The 21,155-nt window shown below is 42.4% G+C and overlaps 1 long non-coding RNA gene across 1 annotated transcript in view; it reads right to left on the reverse strand.

The window, feature by feature from the left end:
• Window positions 1-21,155, reverse strand: part of LOC106036509 (uncharacterized) — a 193,490-nt gene that overhangs the window by 32,033 nt on the left and 140,302 nt on the right. Inside the window, exons 3-8 of the long non-coding RNA XR_010834103.1 lie at window positions 17,315-17,421; window positions 8,407-14,662; window positions 5,520-5,719; window positions 1,478-1,570; window positions 1,349-1,390; window positions 477-830 (exon numbers count right to left, since the gene is read on the reverse strand). This is a non-coding gene — a long non-coding RNA (uncharacterized lncRNA). The remainder of the gene's footprint in view (window positions 1-476; window positions 831-1,348; window positions 1,391-1,477; window positions 1,571-5,519; window positions 5,720-8,406; window positions 14,663-17,314; window positions 17,422-21,155) is intronic.

Consider the following 21,155-nt stretch of genomic DNA (forward strand, 5'->3'; position numbering starts at 1 on the left):
TCAATTAAAGTCTTACTTCAGTAGTGCAGACTGTCAGGAAAACTGTTAAGAAACTGCAGCTGTCTCTAAAGGTTTAAAAATGCCAAAGGCAATATAAAGAGAGAAGTAAGGAAGAAAAGACATTTTAAAGAAACTATCCTATTCGCTTGTTATAGCTTACCAAGGGAATCTTTGTCTGCAGAGAATGAAAGGAAACAAATTACACTACTATAGTATGCTTCTAGTGGGTTCAGTATGCAACAGTTAAAAATATTCTTTCCCTGTTTGTGGTCATTTTGAATAAACGAGATGAATTCAAGTTTTGACCCAAACTTAAACTGGAGCTTTAGGCTTACAAATATAATTTTTTCCTACTCAAATACGCAGAGTGGGGTAGGAACAATGGGTAAGGTGGGACTTCTTTGGATACTGTGCCCAGTTCCCTTATACTGCAGGTTCATATCACATCATTTTACCACAGTCTGCCAAAACTTTACCTTAAAAGGAGGCTGTGTGCTTCAGTGAATCCTAGAAAAAGCAGCTCATCTCACTGCTCTCTCATTTCAATCCCTGCAGTGCTGCTCACAGGCAGGTTCTGACTTCACTGGAAGTGGCATTTCATAAGGCAGACTCCAACGGGGCTGGCAGCAAGTTGGCTAACAGCCAGCCTGGACGATAGCTTCATCTGACGCTTGCTGAAGTTCTCCCCAGCATAACATCTTCCCTTTCATTTTCAATCTCTTCTTGCCATAACATGGACCAAATGTTGCTTCACTTTATTTGCATTACAGTGGTCGTCAGAATTTCCATCAAACCAGAAAACATGCAAGACACTTCCTGCTGAGAAAGACCTGTGGTCAAAATAGAGAAAAGAGAAGGAGCGGAAAAGAGAGGCAGAAAATAACGAAAGTATTGAGCAAACAGAAAACATATCTTCTGCCTTTCCAGTCCAATCTCAAGTCTACATATTTATCACTATCCCTTCCAGTGAAAGGCCATTGTCCCATTTTTTAATAAAGTCAAAGATGCTGGTTCAGGACTTGCCTGTCTTCACCAAATATTTAGAGAATTTTGTGGTTATCCTACTGTCTAAACCTTTCTTACAATAAGTAGACAAATGTATACTAAAACCGAATGTCTCAAAAACTGCTGCTACTACAGCCCGGTAAAACTACTCTATTAAAAGGGCCAAAATTTACCAACTCTGGTTTCCTGCTTATCCCTATAGATTTGTGCAGAACTGTTCGTGTCAGCCAAGTGTTCTACAGAAATACTTATTTCGTTGAAAAGCCACTTAAGAAGTCAATATAACATCAAGACTTTGTTTCTTTATCTAACGTGGACATTCCACTCACACTCATCAACTCACCCTACATCCTTTGGGGCCAGGAAATCCCTTGCACTCTTACACCTGTAGGGAAATATTATGGAATGTTTGAATTTGGAAGCCATATTTCTTCCAGGTGCTCAATTATTACTTATAATAAGTAATACTTACTACTTATAATTTGAATGCATCTGTTTGGATGACCCCATGAATACACTGGTACTTCTGGCAACCTTGCAGCCACTTCACTTCAGCACCCTGCTTCTAGGTCAAAGTGACAAAAATGCAATTTGACCTGCAATGAAACCTTGCTGCAGTTCTAATGCTTGCAACAAAGTACAGTTCAAACTATTTCAATCTCTGACCAGGCGATTCTAACAAGGACATCAGGACGAGGAATGCTAGCATTTAAAATTAATAAAAATGTAAGTAGCTAAGTTATTGTACAATATTGTCAAAAGTCTCTATAGACACCCAGTGGAGAACAAAGTCAGGCTTGTAATAGGGTGAGGGTACCACGAGATCAGCTCTCAGCCCAGCAGAAGATTTAGAAGTTCCCGTACTGCCTGGCCCACACAGAAGCATCCGCTGACAACATTAATATAGAGCTTGCTTCCTGTAAGCTGTGCGACCATCAAAGCCTAGATGGTCTTTGAATTACCCTGCTGAATGAACCTGCCATGATTTGGGAATCAGATACAGAAGTGCAGTTGTAGTCTTACCACCGATTGAATTATAAACATCTCTCCAAAGTCCTTTCCAGGGTATGTGCTTCCAATCAGGCAGGGAGTGCTCTAAAGACAATATGCATTTAACTGCAGACATTTAGCACCTAGTGAGCGTAAAGACACCTCTCTGTTTCTGGTAGCTCTGCCCACAGAAAGTCATTGCTGTGTTTCATTTAGCACTGATTCAGGAAATGCCTGAGATGGCATGTTTTTTGTTTTTTTTTTTCTTATTATTGCTTTAACCAAGAGACAAAACAAGAGGGAACAAAAGTTAAAGCTGCTGTGATTGAACGGTGTTTATTTTAAAACTAAAGGAAAAAGAAATATTTTCTTCCAAGGTTTGAGTACTTGTAAAGTTCTTATTAAAGTGTATAAAAACACAAGTGAGTGGAAACAGCATCTGCAATGGGTATGTGGGGCTACCCAGATGTTACAGGACTTTCACAGAATTGCTATCTGAATGTGATTATTAAAGCCATGAAGGTACGAGACAGAGCTGTGCTCATTTTTATTACAAGGGAGCCTATGTATAAGCATGTCCATGTATTCTGCTATTGCATATTGCATCCATTATTCACTGCTGGTTTTGACCTATGACTTTGCTTTTGGCCATAAATGTTTACCTCAGACTAATTTGTGAAGAAACTGTTATATAAATTACTTAAATTACTGAGAATCACAGGAAATATCAAACATTTGAGTCTACACTTTGTTTAGAATATTTTCAGGGAAACTAATTTTGGCTTGGAATTCTCATCTGAAATCATTCAGTCTCATAATATTTCATAAGAACATTTACAGAACTGCTTTTAGAAAAAGAAGCCTGAAAAAGAGCAATAGAAATTTCTATTTGGCTTTAATTAAGCATGCTTTGCAGACCCAGAGTTATTAAAATTGTCCACTGCAGATGGACTTGTACTTATATATTGAATCACAGGTTCCCTCAAAGTGAAATATGTCATTGGTAACTTACTCATAACTACTTACTGCCATACCATGGGGCAAGCCAGTCAGTAAGACAAAATCTATTAAAACCGCTTTCTAAAGTTTCCATGCTGGGAGCAAATAGCTTTTTTACTTTTTAGTATTTATTTTTATTTAATGTTTGTTCTGCATAAATACAAATACTGAGATCTTCTCCCCAGGAGAGTCTCAAGGCAAGGGGTGAGGCTCCTTGCAGAACCTCTTAGAAATGTGGTGCCACATTCACACAGCTGTCAGGACGGGCAGGAAAGAGGACTTTGAACACCTCTTGGTATCCTCCTGAACGTAGACTGTCCAGGATTTTGTTTTGTTTTTTTTTTTTTGTTTTTTAATATTGACACTTCAGCCTAGAAAACTAGAACAAAATTCTACGTTAGATTTGTAAAGATGATCTCACTGATCTTACTACTAGCTGTCTATTTTGGGAAGAAAATCTTCATCCTCATGGGTTCTGGAATGGTTATTTATGGGGTTTATCTCCCACCTGAGAAATTGTAGCACAAGAAAGCATTGCTCGATCACATACGTGGTAGATCTGTCTCTTAGACCGCATCTCCAGTTTTTAACTTTCACTGCCAATGTGGAAGACTGAAGATGACAACCATGGGCCTTGTTTGCAGATCCTTCTGCAATTATCTCCTTCACACAGAGAGGTCCTTGCACAGTAAACGCTTATGCAAAGGCACGGATGAGCAACAGAAACAACTACCACACCTCTGCTCCTGGAAAATTTATTTTAAATTTTCCCTTAAAAACCTGGGTGACCCGCACAAATGCAACAAATACCTGCCAGCTTGCATAGAGGAGAAAATAAGAATAAGTGGGTAAGACTGGGATAAGAGCATGGATTAAACAGGCCAAGGCATATAAGGTGTTAAAAGAAAAAAATAAAATAAAATGCTGTGATTGAGGACTGCTCCACAGTAAGGGCCCAAAGGCAGGGCCAGAACAAGTCTGGTCAGTTATTTTAGCAGCAGCAATTTCAGCAGATTGTAGTAGCCAAGAAGTCCTTCAGCCAGGAGAAAGGGTTGGGCAGAGCAAGAGGAGCAATTGCAGATTCGTAAGAAAAAAGGGGCTGCAAGAAAATAGCAAATAGCTCTTAATGAAGGATTTGTAAGAAAAAAGTTCTCTCTCCTTCTGTAACTGGCCTGCTAGTGTGATTTTGGATGTTCATTGTTATGCCCAAGTGCATGTGGAGTGCAATCAGAGGTGAAAAGGAGGAGAGAGGAGGAGTGGGAAGCTGAACAAATGTCCTGTGAAAGGAAAGTCTGGAATAAAAATAGCATGAAAGCCCCATTTGGCCAGCATGGAGCCAGATGTGGCAATGCAGCATGTCTAGAAAAAGTACGTGTCTCAGCTGGTGTTTGTGTGTCCATCTCTGTTTATATTGATGCTATATTACCATTAATACTGCATACTAATGTATTCACAGCACGTGCAGAGGGGATCTCTCCGAGATAAAGTGTGTAGCTGAGTAATTACATTAATTGATCACACACCTTGGCTGCTTCACCACCTCCTCCCTCCTGAATACTTTTTAGCTTTCCAAGCAACCCTTTATGGAAGAAAATCTTAGTGTTTAAGAGGGAGGAAACCAGTAGGGTTCTATAAAAACTGAATAAGGTATTACTGAAAATATCCTGAAACTGTGTTGGCTCCGTTCTTCTTTTCCAGCAGTACAAATCAGTAGAGTCACACTTCTGCTCTACTAAAAGACAACAACATAGATCAGACTCAAGATCTATACTGTGAAATTGTCTCCAACGCTAATCAGGCTTAAATTCTCTTGTAAAGCTATTAATTCTAATTAAGATCTCTAGAGATCCTTAGCACTGGTATCTCACTCATTTATTGATCTAAGACTTAAAAGCAGTTCAGATTTTGTCATCACTATTCATGCTAAGGGGTTACTCTGCAACTTCTCTGTTGGTGACTTCCTTGTTTTTCCAACCCAAATGAACCCTTGGTTGATCTGTTCCCTACAATGAGATGAGGTAAAAAAGGTAATAAGCACATATGCCCCTTACAAAAAGATCCCATCCCAAGCAGAGCAGCCCTTAGGCGTGTGACATCTCAGGGCAGACCCCAGTGCCCTCCATCGCCAAAGGCCATCCTACCAGGTTGGAAGAACCTGAGCAAGAAGCTGAGGCTGGTTCCCCTGGTAAGGAGGATTATAATAATCCTCTCGTGCTTCATCACAGCCAGTCACACACATCCTTCTGTGCCATGACTCTAATTAACAAACCAAACCAACTCTTTCTAAGAATTGAAGGGTTTCGGAACTATAAGCCAACATGCTGAAATCATTTGAAAAAAAAACAAAACCAAACCAGAATAACAATAGATAGCAGTGCTCTGCTTTTACTTTGATGGGGTTGGGGCAATGGGATCCACAAATAATTACCACGTTCCACCAGGACGGATAGATGACGTTTGTGATTTTCAAGAGTCTCTCCTCCCCGGCCCCCTGCTAGCTCTTTTGTGTGGTTGCTGATACTCACAGCTACTTCATGGGACAGGACCTCAAAATAGGTTTTGCTGTTGCTGTCACATCTGCACCGCAGAGACTTCCTGGCTATTAACAACAAAAAGGCAGCTTGTTTCTGGTCGGGTGTCCTCTTATCCCATGGCCTCCCTTCCACATCCATCATGTGGATGAAATTTGAAAATTGCCCTCCATCTCCTCCAGACACAGGCATACCTGCAATGAATAAACAGTTATGCCTATTTATTACCTTCATAAATAACTAACTGCTGCTGAAGGCTTCAGGTTGTTCACAGAATGATTCCATGAATAAGTAGCATTGAGTGAATACATCTACGCACACACACACAGACCCACAATTTTGTTTTACTTTTTCAGGGTGGGCAGGGTTTAAAATCCACTCAATTGACCTAGTTCTTGCCCACATGCAAAATTACCTACCAACTCTTAGATCTGCTTTAGGCAGTCCATACAGGTACTTCATACATTTGATTTTCTTCTGGATCAACGTAAACTCCCCAGAATCCACAGTTTTGCCTGTCCCATTCCCTCACTGACCAATTCAATACTTTGCACTTACAATATATATATATATAAAAGGAAAAAAAAAAAAAAGAGAGAACCATCTTAAGGTATCATTATCACCGCATCTTCTTCATGTGGCATCTTTCCTTTATCCCTTTTTGAAAGATTCCTTTTATCTGCTTTTAATGGATATGAATACAAAGACAGAGAGAGTATGATTCAGCAGTCTGTATTCATGCCAGTCTGACTCATGCCAGTTTTAAAAGAAGTTTAACTCCACCATTCGCTATTTGCTTCAAGGTTGCAGGCCTGAAATCCTATGATCAGAACCAGTCCTCGGAGTAGCCTACTCAGCAAAGCAAGCAAACAAAAGCCCTGGGCTGCTGAAATTCATGTTGTTCAATTATTCTTGTTTTATATCAGCATATGGATATCTATCTATCTCCACTGATTTAATTTATGAATGCATATAGCAGCAGTAGCACAGAGCTAAGCCTATTTTAATCAAAAGCAAATCTAACAGAGAAAGCGATGAGGTATTGAGTGTTGTGTCATGCAGCAGGAAAGGAGAATGAACGGTAAGGATTTTGCATCTGAAATATATTGGTAATATAAAAGTCTTTGCAGCTTGATGGCTCATTCAATTTGTGCATCACTCACCTCACTTTGGAATTTCAGTATCCTTTGGGTACCACATGAAAATACAAATACAACATGAAAACAGGAGGGTTGTTTCAATAGTTGCAGGACAGAATGGCTCCAAGCACTACCCATAATAAATCTTTTAAAAAGATAAGCTTTGAACAGCTGAAAATTCTAAATATTAAACAGTGAGTTTCAAAGCTGATCAAACAGAACCAAGAATGTGTTTGATGCTTGAAAAACCTTGCAAAAAAAAAAAAAAATCAGTACATCCCCACTTTGGCATCGGTTATTTAAAACATTTCTTCTCATTTCTGACTCTGCTTAGACATTAAGGCAGTGAAATTCCCTTCAGTGATGCGATCCTACAGCTAAACCATGCTACTCACCTGCAGTACCACGTGAATAAGACCTGGGTTCAGAGGTTCTAATAAATCAATTTCATACAGATGAATCCTGTCCCTGATACTTTTGATATGCAGAATTTGTACATAGCAAAGGGGAAATCTGGCAGTGAATTTCTGTTGCTCAAGGTGCGATCTTAATGCACAAAGCAAAGTCCTGAGACTAGAAAAATGCATTTGCTTCTGGGAAATATTCTACATGCATGAACATGTTAGGAAGACAGCTTCTCCTGGCGCTGGGTTGTGATCTCTATCGGTGGCCCTTTGTTCAGGAGCAGAAAAAGGGGGGAGTTAGGAGGTAGGGATGGGAGATGGCTTGGGTAAGAGGCCCAGGACCTTCTGATATAATTGCAAAGCAAAGAGGACTAAACTCTGCCTATCTCAAGCTTTGGAAAGCCTGGCACAACAAGCCGAACAATCAAAGGCAAGAGTGGGCTCAAGCATTAAGCAAAAAGAAATCTGAGGTACCAGATAACTCGGGGGCTGATGCTTTTGCTTACACAGCAGAGAACTACACGGGGGAGCAGGGGAATAATCTGTGTTTTACAGGAGTTGCGGTTGTTGCTACATTTGCCAAGTTTTCAGAGTGACTGTGTCAGCTTAGTTTGACTTTTATGGAAACCTGAAGCCTTGTCTGGCTTATGGGAAAAGCTGGCTGGCTCTGCTGTCACCCCTTGGCCTGAAGCAAGGCACATCAGCCAGCTCTCATCTCTTGCTGTGGTGACTGGCACCTCTGCGTTGCTTTCCCCTCCTTCTCTTGCTCCCAGGCTGGCCACAGAGAGCCACCCTGAGGCCCTCCTGTCCCCAGCCGAGGCCCCTACCAGCCCAAACCTCTCACCATCTCCTGCGTATATAACCTGCTCCCACTTCTGCAGAAGCATAGGAAATCCACTGAAGCCATTCCCCAAATAATCCCCCAGGAATCACTTCATCATCTAATAATCTCTTATGACCCATTCAAGTGAAGGAGAGCAGATGACAGAGCATTGCTGTCTGTTTGTTTTAAGGTCTAATTGAAACTGGAGAAGAAAACAGTTGAAATGAAGGTTTTCAAGTACCGGTTGATGGCAGGATCCTCCCTGATGATTCCTAAAAGTTGATTTAATCAGGGCTGACAACCTTCTAAGGAGTGATTCAACTCTTTTTAAGTGATGCAAAATAAGCAGGGGCAAAACTTTCACCATTAATTTGAAACTGAACCCACAGGCTTTATAAGTGTTGACACCTGCTTATGAGAAAATTACACACGGGTGATCAAAATTTCTCTCTGAGAGGCTCTACCTCCACCCGTATGAATTTGGGGATTTTATGTTTGTTAGAAGACACACATACCTGCTCAACAGGCTTCTTGAAGGTCATCCTCAAAACCTTTGTGTATCTCCAGCCCTCAGTGAATTGGGAAGCAGAATTTCGTAAGGGGAGCTCTCACAGCTGCTCCAAGACAGCATCCCTCAAAGCGTCCCTAAGGGTCAAAGACACAAACCAAAACTGCTGCCTGCAGGGCTTTATATTCACCCAGCAGTGGCTAACTACCTGTAATTGCTGTCAGGCTCCTGGTGCCAATGATGATATCTAAGTGACTAAACCTTGCAGCCAGGAGTCGTAGCTGATTTCCTTACCCTGCAGACAATTAACAGCCATTAACTCCGGAGGATCTCAGGAAAATAGGCAAGCTGAAAGGGAGGTTAAGAAAAGTTGCCCTGTGATGTTGGGACTCACCTGTTTCTTATAGGGCATGATGCCCCACCAGTGAGATACAGACCTCAGTTCTTTGAGAGGCAGAAATATACATGAAGGAGCCCCTAGGGTATCATTTCTGCTAGGACAAAAAAACCTGCCACTGCTCCTGCTTGAATGGCAATCGTCCTGAAATCATAGGGTTTTCCTTAAATAAGTGATGATATTAACCCCTCTCAAGAGCTGACTGCACCAAGCCATTGCTCTGACTCTAAACATCCCCTGCAAAAGAACTCTGGTACTAACCAGGAAGGCATCTGTACCCATCCAGCTCCTCCTAGGTAAAAAAACATGTACTCTGCTGGCATCTTGACCCTATGTTCTGCAAAGCCCTACAAGGCACACAAAATATCAGAGCTCTCCCAACACCCAGCCAGCCACAAGCCCAGGATGGAAGCAACCCGATAAACCACACTGAAGCTGCTCTTTCCAAAGGGTTTACAAACACAGATGTCTTGATAAATATGTGCTGTGACTGGCAAAGTTGTTTCATCTGCCTGCAGCATCACCAGATCCAGAATTACTTCCATATTATTTCTCTTACTTGTTAAACCAAGATCTTGAGGGAGGAATAGAAGGGGAGAAGCGGGGGGTGCATAAGAGCCTCTCATGTTAAATCCACCTCATCTGCAAGCATATAAAGCCAGAGAAGTTTGCTGCCTCATGCTGTGAGTCTACGTCTCAGCTTTTGGCAGTGGAACAAAACCCTGGAAGCAGTCTGGAGGCTTTCATATGTTTTGCTGCTTGCTTTGGCTACTGTCGGAGCATCCTAAGCCCCGCGCTGGCTTTATAGAAACATGTTTTGCAAGGCATTTTTCAGAAAACATTAACAATGAAAATATCTACAATGTAGATTCTCCCACCCCCTCCTTAAAAATAAATAAATAAAAAAAAATATTTAACGAGCTGATTTTCAAATTGTTCAGATAAAAACTGCAACCTTATCCGTAAGAAAATCAGAACAAGCTGCTCAAATAGATCCTGTAGACTATCCTCGGTATACCTCATATTTTATTCATAGCAGCACAGATTCTTTTCCGTGTGATTCTGCTAGGACATAAAATGCATTCGGGCTCTGACTCCTACCTAAGGAGGGCCAGAAACCTTCTCAGAGAGCTCCTGCGGTGGCACGCTGCACACTGCGGTCCCCAGGAGCGTGGTGCAGCACCTGAGCAGGCAGAGAGCTGCAGAGCTCACGAGGCAGCAGCAGATGATGATGATGATGGGGCCATGACCCCCCGCTCACTCCGCTCCTGAGGTTAATTTAGCAGCCTGTATTGATTTCTCTGCTGCCTCGGCTAAGCCGCTTCCGGTGTGTTTTGAAGTTATGCAAGCTGAAAAGTTTTATGTTGCTTTCTGGTGCTGCACAGAATACATTTGCTTCCTGCTTGCTTAAGTGCACGTAGTGCAAATGGAGCTGTGCTCAACGGTCCTCAATACCTGACGCAGCAATGCTTTGCTTCTCTCCTGCAATTCAGGGTTAAGAAATGTCTCCAATTCACAGTATTACACTCCCGCTGGAAAGAGTGCTAAGGACAGTGAGACCATGCAGAGCCAGCGGAGAGGGAGGACTTCAATCATGAACCCAACCACAACCCCAGCCATGAGCCTGTTGCTTTGCTTAGCTTTCCTGAGGATAGAAGTGAGGATGCAAACCACAAGTACACTCGCTTTGGAGGCTTCCATCATCGCTAAAATCACTTTACACCTGGAATGACAGGAATGAAATTATCCTGATGGTATTTCTCTGGTAGATGGATCAGAAAGAGCTGTTGAAATCTGCCCACGATTCTAAGCCTGGTTATTCTTAATCTTGCTCATTGCTGCAACTCTGCTAGCTGACTCCACTTTCCCTCGGCTCAAACACTCTCCTAGTGCTGTACAAAGATGTAAAGCATGGCATGGAGGGCAGAAGAGCTCAATTTGATTGTTCAGGGTCTTTGCTCATGGTCTGATTGAAATATGGGGTATTATCTACTTCTTCTTACTTCAGAACAGCCTCAAACCACTGGCTCCCAAATGATCCTCCTTTGAGGTTCCCTGATAGTGCGCTTCAGTAAGTATTTTGCAATCAAAATGAATCTTGGTATTTCTGAAAGACGCCAGATTCATGCCAGCACATCTGTTTAGGCTGAAAGACTGACTCATTTGGGCAAGTCATTGTGCCTCTGTTTCCCCTTTCTAATAAAATAAGGATAAAATTAAACCCTCAGTAGGCTGAAGTTCTCATCCCAGTTCCAATTTTTTCTTTTTTTTTTATGTCCTTCAACATGGGAGAAAGAGAATGTTTGATGCTGTGTTTTTTTCCACTGTCATTCTCATCTGTTGTTCATCACAATGCAGACTGTAGAATTTTTTTGATATTGATATATGTCTTATCTTTCGATGTCAAAAAACAAGCAGAGAAATACTTTGGAATGTGATAAATATAGAAAATATAAGGAGGGAGTGGAATGGAAAAGAGAAAAAAGCTAAACAAAGGACATATTATTAAGAAAAGTGCTAAGAGAACTTATTCCAGCCCTGGATAATGATATGTATTAAATAAAAAGACTTCTGCATGTGGAATACAGTAGGAAAAGCTCCAGAACCTTTTATAATATATCAGTTATTTAGGACAAGGCCTGGAAGATATCACTGAATGAAACAGGTAAGAAACTACTTAAGGGAAAAATAAATGTCAGAGTTTTAATTTAATTAGGTCATGGGCTGATGATGGCCACTGGAACTTCAGTTTTAACCCTCTCTGGAAGGCAGACAGCAAGGGAGAATGGACCAGGTGAATGGTCTCTAAGGAATCCAGCAGAATGAGTGAGCAATGGCATGTGTAAAAAACATGAGGGCAACAACTGCAGGACTCTTTTTTTCCCCTAAACCTGTGGAAGCTGTGGTATGTTTTACGCATTAACCTCTCCATACTATGAGCAGCACCAGGCCAGACAATACTGAGGTGATAGGTCACCGAAGCAATAAAGCAGTCCTTTATTAATGTCTCTGCTCCTAAAAATGCAACCTCAAATTCCTTCCAGATATTCAACTGGTTGGTGGAAGTTTTATTTGTAGCTTAAACCATAGAGCAAACTGCAGCCCTTATGTCCCCCTTAAATCATGCAGCCTCCTTGGAATAACTAAAATTCCCTCTGAGTTGCATTACCCAGAGTTTGTAAATGTCTGGAAGGCATAAACCACTAATGCATGTAATTTTTCTTTTCCCTCCCGCCATTTCTCCAGCTTTCCCACACAGATCGCTGCTTTCTCCCAACCACTTCAAGAATGGGATATATTTCCGTCTCTAAAACCATGCGCTATCTCTCCTGATCCGAGGAGTCAGATTACACTGAGATTTAAAACGTATTTCCTCGCTGAACAAATCAGACATTCATTTTGCCCCTACAAGAAGATATCTGCTTGCAAACCAGGTGTGACTCATAGTGGTCACCTGCAGGTTTTCCTTCAGGGAGAACTCGAAGGCCTCAGATGCAAGTTATTGATCACTGCAGCCTGAGCACAGCTGAGAGCTCACACCACCACGATGCACACGCAGCGCAGGGCAGTGAGCTGTGCTGGAGGTAGAGCTGGGTTATCACGTCTCCTCGGATCACATCCTTGGGCGAGTTCTGCAGGCCCCCGACTGCCCAGCACTGAAGGTTTCCTGCTGCAGGAGACGCGTGAACATCCCGAACCTGCTCAGTAGTTGTGTTCTGCTCCGTATCATTTCTGACAGATTCACTTTGCATGACATCTCAGTGCTGGTTCCCAAGGATATGTTCCACAAGCAGCAGGCTTCTCTTACTTTCAGATACTCTGCATATTCAGCATATTCAGAAAACACTCATTTCTGTAGCTTCTTTACAAAGCAAGGCACTCCAAAACCCCAAAGCCGAGGTGATCTGGGCCACTTCACCTTTAATTTTCTGTCTTTCCAGCTCACTAATATTGTGTGCTCTGTATCAAAAAATTACTTAGTTCTGGGTACTTGGATGAATTTTTTTTAATAAGCTCCACCTGAAGCTCTCTCAAAACCACTTTTACAGTCATATTGCTGAGGGGCTTAGCATGAGCTCAGGCAGAGCATCTTATCCTTGCTTAATGCAAACACCCATACGCCTCAGAGGTGTGTGCATCCAGAACCTCCTCTGTTGGTCATCGCAGCCGTGCTTCCATGAAAGAGATTTTCACCACCAAAATAATGCCACCCTTATCTTTGAATAGCACAGCTATTAATTCTGGTATGAAATACCTGCTGGAAGGAGCAAAGGCAGGAAAAGGCACTCTGCTTCATTACATATTCATAGTGATGGCAATAACAAACGAACAGTTTTCTTATACATCTGTATAACACTCCAGCTGTCTCAGATACTAATTTTTGCAGTCTAAAACACCACATATTCTCTTTTCCAGGTTTAATCTCCAGAAAGCACTGTAACAAGAAATGGACTTGATTTCCCATAGTGTTTACCACTGCAAGGCAGGTGGCTAAAAGGCTGACAGCCTCTTCAAAAGTTAAAAACAAAATAATCATCTAGCTCACATGGGTTGAATTCAGGTAAGGATACAAAAAGCAATGTGCTCTTCAAAACTTTTTGACTATCTATAACTTCTTCCATCTACAAAACTGATTCAGAAACAAAGGGGTTGTTCAGACTGATGCTAGGTGGGACAGACATAAACCATTTTTGTCACTGTCTTCAGAATAAAACAAAGGTGATATTGAAGGTGGATCAGGGAGGAAAGCAAACGTTACCCAAGATTTCTGTTGTTGAATAGTTTGATATAAATGTGTCTCTGTGGATCTTGCAGGAGGTTGTTTCCAGTGTGTTTCTTTGTTCCTGAATCTTTTTACCCATCTTCCTAGGGCCGGTGACCTGTAACCACACACTACAGCTTTTTCTCCTGAACCCTTACAAATGCCTCTGTAGTATTTCGATGTTGCTCACCCTAAAGGCAGGCGCCACGTACAGCAGCACAGCTCCTGCCCGGAATTTCACATGCCTCTGCTGCCCGATAACGAGTGCCCATGTGCCAGCAAGTTTCTGTGCCTGTTTGTTTTCTTACCTGGGACTCATTGCAGCGGATAAACACTGAAGTGGCACAACTTGTTCTGCATGAAGCGATGAATAGGCCTGGACTGGTGTTTGCTAAAAAAAACCCTGCTCCACTCATTTCCTGCTTCCTCCTTCTGTTACAAGGGTTCCTCTCTCCTTAGGCTCTATCTCTCACTCTTCACTATTTTACCAACTCTTGAAAACAACTTAGAATATTTCTCAATGCACCGTACTTCTCTGAACGGCTGATCATCACAACTAATCACTTAATTATGGGGAGCTGGAGCTTCCAAATGAGCTTTTCCAGGTACCCAGCCATCAGCCCCTGCCAGGTTTCCCAGCTGCGCTCAGCTCAGTGGAGCAAATCCAACTGGGTTTGGCAACTCAGCTGCTCCCACCACCTACACACACACACCTACCGGTACGTTATTCGCTGAGCAACTCTTTCTTTTCCCCTCGTCCCACCCGCCACGGTTGCTTGGCCAGGAGGGGAATTTGTAGTTCAGCAGTTCAAAGGAAAGCTCATCCATCCTGCGCTGCAAACCGCGGCTGGGGCACGGCTGCCCTGCCCTGACTTGTCTGGGACGATCGAGGTGCTGCGGCGCTGAGCTCCCGTCTGAAAAGGCACGGGGAAGTCCTCCTGCTGTCCCACCAAGCAGCAACAAGCTTTGCAGAATAAGCCAGCCTTTCTGCTGCCATCTGAAGGAGCTTCTTGCTGTCAGCCAGCTAGGAGTCGGCGCTTGGAAAAATCAAGCGACACAATAGTATCGTGCAAGCTCCGTGGTGCAGATAGATAAATACAGCTCCTGTGAATGAGATATTAAAAAATAAATAAAAGCAAAGCTCTTCAGCATTATAAGCACCTAAAAAATGTAAGGACTTACTTTTCATTTTATTGCTTCTATCACTGCTTTTCTTCTCCTTATGAAATGCTTAGCATTCAGGCAATATTAAAAGCACCTTAACAGTAAGCTTTCAAAAGGACACACAATACTCAATGTGTTTTTTTTCTTTTTTTTTTTTTCATCCTTTGTCTACACGGAGGAAGAAAACTGAATGAAAACACAAGTTAGCATTTCTGGAGAACCAACGAACCAGCCTCCCAGCCACCTTTCTGCAGGAACCAGCTATGGAAATGAGCTCCCTGAGGTCCTGCTGACACTGCCTGCTGATCATGGTGCACAGGGATGATGTGACCTGATAAAGCTGCACTTACTGTTTATAACTAACAGGGTACTTACTGAGCATCTCAGGAGGAAAATGGTGTTTTTCAAAAGAAATCTGTCCTTCTTTCTACCACTTACAAAGCTTGAACCACGTGAGGCAAACTCTCCATTTCAGTTGGTAGGAAGCCAAAATGCTGCTCAAGGAAAAGGGGATACCCTGGTCCCAAAATCCCTTGTACCATTCTCCCCAGGAAGCTCGGATATTATTCTAAGATCGGGGACATCCTGACTGAAAAAAACAGAAGAATGTCAGAGCCCTGCATTCTGCCACCTCACTCACCCTGGCTTTCAAATTGGAAACAAGGGAAGGAGCTAAATAAGCTTCGTTATGAGGCTGTGATACCTGTTTAGATCCCAGTGCTACACTGAAACATTGATGCTCTCTACCCACTACTTCTTTACAAGCCCGTGGGATAAAAAGAGGCCCAGAGACAGTGACAAATCCGACTGAAGCAAGCTTGGTTTTTTTACAGCCTCATCTGACCTCCTGCCTTATCTGTAATTAATACCTGTCAGATACTTTGAGCTTTCCTTTTCTCTTATCTGAACTGAAACACTTGTGGGGCAGCCCCTGGATGCAAGGGGTTGAAATGGTTTCCTAGAAGGATTGAGGCTGGCGAATGGGAGGAATCTAAACCTGCTTATCATTTGGCTTTGGCTGTATTAAACATGTTTGTAGTCCAGAACTTCTTGCAAACTTTAAGATTAATGTAGTTTATTTTGGTCAACAGGCTAAATCTATGCACTTTCGGTTCGGCTCAAGCTGTGATTTTCCGAAGCAAGAGACCAAGTTTCTTCTCAACGGCTTGCTTCAGCAATGACTTGGGCGATAAGTACAACTGTGTAACACGAGAAACTTCGGGGAGCTGTAAGGAAGGGTTTGTGTACCAGACCAGGCTGAGGCAACAGGGTTTTTAGTCAGTGTCAAAATATGACCTGTTTGGCTGGTTTGAGTCCTTTGCATGGCCACAAATTTCCTTCCATGAAGAGTATCAAGGACAAACCGAGATTTTAATTTGTGACAAACAGTTGCACAAAGTAATTTGCTATGGAAAGATCCAAAACAATTCAGCACCAGCCCACTTCTTCAATTTCTTTATTACTACTATCTCTAATTACAGGCATGAAACCCAGGTAATGAGTGGGTTACATTTTCTGCTAAGAAAATGATGTGCATAATTATAGGCACATGTTCGACTGAGATACTGTGGCATCCAGTGCTTCCACAAAGATGATAATTGTCAACCTTTGCACTGTAATTAAGTCTAAATGGGAATCCTAATCGCTTTCCAAATGAGCAAACAGCAAGCCTATCTTGATTGGCTCTGTTGTGGCAATGAATGAAACGGATTTACTCTATGGGTTAATTAAGTTTTATGAAAGCCCATGCCCCCCTCTCCTCAAAACCCACATTGTCAGCAAATATTTGAGCTAATTAGTCCTGTATTGTTTCAGTGCTGTGTGATAGTATTACCTGCATTATCCCATTAAGAGCCCTGTTTTTCTGCAACCTTGATTTCAAATTTCCCCCTTGAAGCAACTACATTGCCTTTGATTCACCTGTTCCTTGGGTTCATGGCCTTCTGTTCCCTTTGAGGCTTATGATTTCAGCAAGACTCATGAACAAAAGAGGACGCTATGCAGTTTGGTGCTCAGCTTTCCTTACAAATGCTCTTTATGCCTAACCGTGACCTAACAGGCTCAGTGTAAGTGATCTCGTCTCACAGGCTTTCTTTTCACTGCTATTCATGTGGGATACTTTTTCCTACAAAACGCCAGTGCAGCCGGCCCAGCAGGACTCTGCTGAGCATGGACCACACGGAGAGGTCCTGAGGGTTGCTGGATTTTGAGTTTCATCCTGGGTAAACTTTCAAACTGCACAAGCCAACCAGAACCAATGTGACTCGCTTTTACCTTCTGTTCCCACATTCAGTACAACATAATCATCCCATAAAGCTAAAGAGATCATTTGAGCTCTCCGCTTGATTTGCTCAGTTCCTACAAAGACAATTGCACTTAACTATGCAGGAGAAGAGTCAGGAAACTCTACCACATCACTGAGCAGTCTGGTCTTCCAAGGAAGACACGTGTGTCCAGGAGACCATAACACAGCTTCAGGTAGTGGCTTCTAGGAGCTAACACAGTGGAAAAAGGGGAAAAATTTGGATATATTCATCACCCAACACCAATCAGCATATATACACCCTTGTCAGTGCAGGTACACCAACTTACTATAGGTGAAGATGCAGTTTGTTTCCCCTCTGCTCTCTCTCCTCTTTCTCACCTCAGTTGTTTGCCTCCCAGAACATATTTGTTCTTCCTTTCATGAAGGACTTGAGCTGCAAAATAAATGCAGAGTAAAATGTTTCCAATGCAGTTGCCCAAACATAATGATTTGTGCAATTTAGTGGAAAAAAATCACAGAGCTGAAAAAATATATGTGTTTCCTGTGGCGAGAGCACCTGAAAGGCAATGAAATTCCATTACCTGAAACAAGCCCATAAACAGCATTACAGAGCAGCCACTTGTCAGTGCTAGATGCTATTTGTGGGAAGCCACTAATTGCAGCTTTCATAAAACGGTTTGACTCCCTTCCAGGCTGATGCACAGTGCATTCCAAGTGGGTGATTTAGAAGCTGCAAAAAGCCAAATGCCCCAGCCACAGGGGAAAGCTGCCACTTTCGGACTCCCCAAGGAAGGCTTCTCAGCTGAGCAAGACGTTGGTCCCTTCTTGTCAACCGCCTTCTGTGCTGTGGATGTCTCCTCCTCCATCACAACCACCACAACAATCAGGGCCCCATGGCAGCAGAAATGGTAGCAGACATCGTAAGGGGAAGCCTCTGTCTCTAGCAAATTCCTAAGATTTACTGTCCTAGGAAAATGAGGACAACGAAGATTGTAATCCATTTGTCTAAAGAGAGACAGCAAATGCCACTCCAGATGCACTTCCCAAGGCTTTGTGGTACTAACAGATGTTATGTGGGACCTACAGGAGACCTCCTCCCTCCTGGAAGAGTATCTGGAGATCTGGAGGCCAGGCAGGGCATCAAGAGCATCCCAAATAGTTTGTGAAGTCTACAGTTAGGCAACAGTAACGGCACAAATGATTCTCATGGCCGTGCAATGATCCTACAGCAGAAGATTTTTCCAGTCTAATGTTTTAGCTAAAGACCTTTCCTCCTATTTACCTTTCTTGCTACATAACATGGTCTCCCTTATAGAAAAAATAAGGAAAATAAAATGTAAGTCAAACTTCTCATCTTCATTCTGAGTCCAAAACACACATGCTTCACTTCTGACCCTAGCATTGCTTCATATTTTGCCCTGTGAGTCTATTCAGATGTCACAATAAGACATGCTTGATTGGCAGGTGGGAAAACTGGCATGCAGCAGTGTGATTCATCAGTCTTTTCAAAGCATACAGAGAAGACAATCTGCTGATGTTTGGATAGTTTGCATGTTCTTATCTCAATGGAACTTGTTCACACAAGCCAGGTTTGATTTTATGTTATCCTAAGCCTTGCCCTATACCTGTCCTAGTAGCTGAAAACAAGTTATTTTAGCCAAAGGCTCCAAAATCCTCACTCTTCTTTTTAAATAAAAATAAACTTATCGGTGAATGTAAAAAAAAAAAAAAAAAAAAAAAAAAAAGAAGAGGGAGAGGGAAAAAAAACAGAACAGTATTTTCAGTGGCTCATGAGCTGGAAAATCAACATTTTTTAATGAGGAAAAAAAAAGATTAAGGCCATGCAGCAGCTGAAAAAGCAAGCACTTATTAAAACAAAATATTTAATGTTCGCAACCATTCAATGGTTGGAAAAGCATGTTCTAATGACCATGTTTAATAATGTTTAGAGCCACCCAGGGCCTTGAAAAGCAACTTCTTACCTAACCTTATAGAGCTGCTGATTTCAATAAATAACATTCATGTCGAACCCACATGTAGAGAATTAGATTCCCTACCAATTCTGGAGAGAAAAGGGTTAAAACACTTTTACTGTGAACTGAGGGAAGTTTGAGACAGGTAAGTGGTGGGAGAAGAGGGAACTTAGTTCCCAGTGGGAACTATCTGGCACCAACGTTGTCCCACTAAGAGCAACTGGAGAACAAACACAGGTTTTCTATTGTCAGGAAAAGAGGCAAGATTGTGCCACTGCCAACATCACCTACATCTTCACAAACTGAAGGCTCTGGAGATGGTCACTGGGGAAAAAAAAAAAAGGCCAGGGGCAGACAAAGATGCATCCCCAAGCATAAAGTATTGTTCAGTTTGAAAATAATGGCTTGTCTTGAGGCAACACCACAGATTTATTCCTAAATTTATCATACTAGCACAGAAGATGATATTTGCTGAAAAATGCTCCTATTTTAGCTGTTTTCTGTCCAGAAATAGGCCATGCATATTGAAAAATTGTATTAATTTTTCTGCATTTAAACCAAAAAGAACAGAGGGTCTAATCCTAGGAGAGCCAAGGTGCTGTGAACCAGCCCTCTGTGCTCTTCAATAGCGTGACCACCTTGAATTTGAAACAGTGCTGCAATTTGTTGGCAATATTTCACACTCCTCTAATTTTCATGTGTAAAATTAGCGCTTGGGGTCACCTCTCCTTGTTGACTGGGGTTCAGGGAGTCGCTCTGAATCCCTCACTGCATCTGGAGCTTTTCCAGAAGCTCAGCACAGTACCTGCAAAGCAATTTGTCTTTGCAAAAATATTTTGCCATTTAAAGCCACTAAGTGGCAGGGAAAAGCAAGTCCTGAAAATATACGTTGTGCTTAGGGCAGGTTCAAAGCTGTATGTGCTTAGGGCTTTAAATGCAGTTCAGTAACCCCTGCTAGGGAAAGCACTTCCCAGGCTGCTGCTAAGAGTACCCTTTTCACCGAGCAGAAACAGGAGAAATCGATGTACGTTAATCAAGGTATCGGATATAAGAGAGATCTATCAACAAATAGAAATAGGACCAGTCTGCCGGCATGGTGCCAGGCATCTGGCCAGGACTTTGTGCAAATAAAGGCACAGTGAGTTACAGCAAAGGCTCCCCGCACAGCGACGAGACAACAATCAACTGCAGGGCTTCAGCTCCTGCCTGCAGAAGTCTGTTGTGCTCATCTGCTCCTTCCTTGGCATTCAGGTTTGCAGTTTTGACCATCTTCTGACCTGGTTGCCCTGTCCTTGCAGCTAGACCAAAATTTGAAGTCATTAAAAAAATTTATCTTCCAATTGCTGACATCACTTACGTGCAACTTCTCCAATTTTTCTGGATACCACGGCATCAATAAACTGGAGTTTCCTCCCCCTTCCTCCCCCTATTTTTTTTTTTAATTTTTTAATTAGAGCTGCAAGTTAGCTGATGTTAAAAGACTGGGCTGGGAGGGCTGCAAATGATGAACATGGGTAAGGTGTTGATTGGTGGGGATCAACCCCCCAAAAAAGTATTCTCAGGGGAGATAGTGTGTGTTTGTGTGTGGAAACAACACCAGCTCGAAGGATTAGAGGTAGCAGTTCAACAGGACATGTCTGTTGCTGCTCCCAGCAGCATTCGAGCATTCTGTAAGAAACTAGAGGTCGCTTCTCGTGGGACTTTTTCCCATTTTCTGCAAACATCCTGACAAAATCCTACAGCTTAGTGTCCCCAGCAGCTCCCACCACCTGCTCCTTCTAGCCTCCAGCCCTGGGTTTGTCCAAGCTCTCACAGATACTGTGCAGATGAGAGCAGCCTACAAGAATCCTGGGGAGGAAGCACATGTCTTTCTGTATATCTAAATGAAAAATGCCCCGGATCCAGTTTCCTCTTCTTAAGACCGTACCAAGCACTCAGAAATGCATGTGCTCTTTTCTCCTGAGGAGCTGCAAGGAACCACCTTAAAGCCCTGTGACAGGTTTGACAACAGCTGCAGCAAGATTAATGTTTTAACTGCATTAGTATCATTATTGGTACTAAGTAGTTTTTCATATATTTGCTCTTCCACAGTGGTACTACAGGATATTTACCCACTGGGAATGCTATACTTTAAACAGTAAAAGGATGTGATTCTTTTCACTCCTATACCATTTTTTTTTTTCACTCATGATTC

Source organism: Anser cygnoides, chromosome 11 (assembly GCF_040182565.1).
Source record: "Anser cygnoides isolate HZ-2024a breed goose chromosome 11, Taihu_goose_T2T_genome, whole genome shotgun sequence".
Classification (NCBI taxonomy): Eukaryota; Metazoa; Chordata; class Aves; order Anseriformes; family Anatidae; genus Anser; species Anser cygnoides.